We start from the raw sequence: 3,093 nt of genomic DNA, 5'->3' as shown, positions 1-3,093 counted from the left end.
TTTTCAACCACATGGTTTTGAGTTCAGTCCTACTGCGTAACACCTTGGGCAAGAGTCTTCTGCTTCAGTCTTGAGCCAACAGAAGCTTCATAATTGAATTTGGTTGGCAGAACTTCCCATCATGTGTGTGAAAGTGTTTGTGCCTCCTAACAGGTAGGCGGGAATCTATACTTTCTGTAAAAGAAAGGTAAAGGGTAAAGACCCCCTTCGGTCATGAATGACCATGGAATTGCACCTAGAAAGTTACCCTCCCAGGCACAAGTCAGGGCAAGGTTGTTTATGAAGACCAGCAGACGCCCATTCATATCAGCCTCCTTTCTCCATACCACCAATGTTATCCAAGGGAAAGGCAAATGCCGATCCAGCTTGGCACCAGTGACATTGCAACTTATTTCTACAGCTGAATGAACTGGAGCAACGTGAAATAAAGTGTCTTGCTCAAGAGCACAACACATCCTGGTCCAGGAATCAACTCACTACCTCATAGTTTGTGAGCCGACGCTCTAACCACTGAGTTATGTGCCTTCACTACTTTCTGTATTCATCATTTTATACCCACTTTTTCAACTGAGCTTCTGAAAATGTTGCAGTACATTTAGTCTGTCAAGAATATACTTATGGCAAGCTAGTTGGATACTTTCTTGTTAAAAATTACCGAAGAACCTTCTGCTTTTGCTGTTTTTTTTTTTTTTTTTTTTTTTTTTTTTTGATAAGAGATTTTAAAATGATTCACTTTTCTTTTGTTAGTTCTAAAGTAGTTTGTTCTAAAACATTTCCAAGACAAGACTATTCTTATTTCCTGACAATACATTACTGTCTCACTTTGGAATAACAATCTGCCAAATGCAACCAAAATATTGTGATTTTTCTTTCAATAAATTTAGAATTGTTATAAGAGTTGCGTGAAAGTCATGTTGAATTACCTCCCTTCGTTCACAAATCTCAGATCAAAACTTAAGACAGCTTAATTTCAATGGTTGATGAAATTGTAATTTTTTTTTTTTCTAATTTTACAGATTTATTTGTTTTATAAAATGGTTATCATAATATCTGTTAGCTTTTATAACTCCATAACAGATTTTAAAAATAATCTGGAATTTTTATATTTATTCAAGTTTTTCACTTTGAAAATTTATTCTTGCAGCTTATCATTATTCCATTGTATATTACAGATTTTTATTTGTAATTTGTTTTCATCATCATCATCATTTAGCATCCGTTAAATGGGTTGGCTGGGTTGACAGGAGTTGGCAAAACCACTTTAAAGAGTATTCTGGCTGCTTTTTTATGTGACACCAGCACTGGGACTGACAGGGTCACAAATGAGGTTATGGAATGAATGAAATTCATTATCAAAGGGTTCATCATCATTGGTGATATATATATTTATATGAACAAACACACATGCATGTGCATGCACCTAGTTTCATCATTTCTGAGCTTCAGTCTGCCTTAGATACTAGGACCAAACCAGAAACCATGTGGTTGGGAAACAAACTTTTTAACTTCGTAACTATGCCAGTGTGCTTATAGATAGATAAGCAGTCAGGCGGGCAGGTAGGTAAGTGATGAGAAAGCTTGAGTAGTAAGGGTGCAGAAGTGAGTTGCATAGGGTGTGTGTTCTGTATTTGTCCCAGTTCTATTTTCAGATTTACATTCTGTCATTTATGTGTACTCTTTACTCTTTTACTTGTTTCAGTCGTTTGACTGCGGCCATGCTGGGGCCCCGCCTTTAGTCGAGCCAATCGACCCCAGGACTTATTCTTTGTAAGCCTAGTACTTATTCTATCGGTCTCTTTTTGCCGAACCGCTAAGTTACGGGGACGTAAACACACCAGCATCGGTTGTCAAGCGAAGTTGGGGGGACAAACACAGACACATAAACATATATACATACATACATACATACATACATACATACATATATATATATATACGACAGGCTTCTTTCAGTTTCCGTCTACCAAATCTATTCACAAGGCTTTGGTCGGCCCGAGGCTATAGTAGAAGACACTTGCCCAAGGTGCCACGCAGTCGGACTGAACCCAGAACCATGTGGTTGGTAAGCAAGCCACTCCTGCGCCTGTAGCTGATATAAAGACTGTATTTCCTATCTGATGTAAATATAGACTAATTACACTGCTTTTTGTTCTTTAGTCTTTATTGAATTTTAACCATTTGTGGAAAAATCTCTAAAGTAACAAAGTGTTTATGTCAAGGAAAACTGCAGTGACATAAACACACAGTTACCATTATCAAAAGTTTTTCAAATTTGTTTTCCCCTTCTATAAAATGTCAAAAGTGTAAAATATTTCCATTCATCTTGATTATGTATCATTTCATAAATGGCGGTCAAAGGCAACATTTTTTTCATCTGGAGTTGTTGCTGTACTATTTACACCCTGTTATAAATGACATTTTACTATTGAGTTCACATTAATTGCAGTGCTGGAAGAGATAACATCAAGTAACTGTCTTTAGATCTTAACAATATTAAATTAACAGTTCTAATAGAAATATGCAGCACACTAGGAAGTTTAAATTGTTAAAGAGAAAACTTAATATAGTTGGTGTTTGGGACTTGCAGTTGCTGGAATAAAGTTTAGCCCCTTATTTCCACGTTGAAAGCACATTTAAGTCCAAATCTTAAAGTAACAGGAACAGATATTTTTGTTCTTTTAACCTGTATCAACAAAGAAAAAAATTATTGATTGTGTACTTGAAGTATTTCATATTTGCAAGACAGTGTGTAAGAGAGAATCGTGATGTCGTAGGAGAGAAATGTGTCCGCATGGATGATGGTTCACTTACACTAAGCGTGGCTGCAAAGAGAGAGGTTTGGAGATGTCACTATGAAAGGTTGTTCAATAAAGAGAATGAATGGGAGAGAGAATTGCTGAATGTCGACCCAACAGAGGGACCAGCTATCTGAGTTGACAGTACCTTGGTAGATAAGGCAATTAAGAGTATGGAGACAGGGAAAGCCCCCAGCCCATCAGGAATCACAGCAGAGATGCTCAAAATATCTGGCAGTGTCGGCTATAGCCTAGTCACCCGTATTACGAACCAGGTGATACACGAAGGAGTCATACC

At 37.2% G+C, this 3,093-nt stretch overlaps 1 protein-coding gene across 1 annotated transcript in view; it reads left to right on the top strand.

Moving 5' to 3' along the window:
• The window catches only part of LOC106873922 (actophorin-like), a 65,171-nt gene that overhangs the window by 57,361 nt on the left and 4,717 nt on the right, over positions 1–3,093 (top strand). The window lies entirely within an intron of this gene.

This window comes from Octopus bimaculoides, chromosome 11 (assembly GCF_001194135.2).
Source record: "Octopus bimaculoides isolate UCB-OBI-ISO-001 chromosome 11, ASM119413v2, whole genome shotgun sequence".
Classification (NCBI taxonomy): domain Eukaryota; kingdom Metazoa; phylum Mollusca; class Cephalopoda; order Octopoda; family Octopodidae; genus Octopus; species Octopus bimaculoides.
This window is presented reverse-complemented; position numbering and strand designations above follow the sequence as displayed.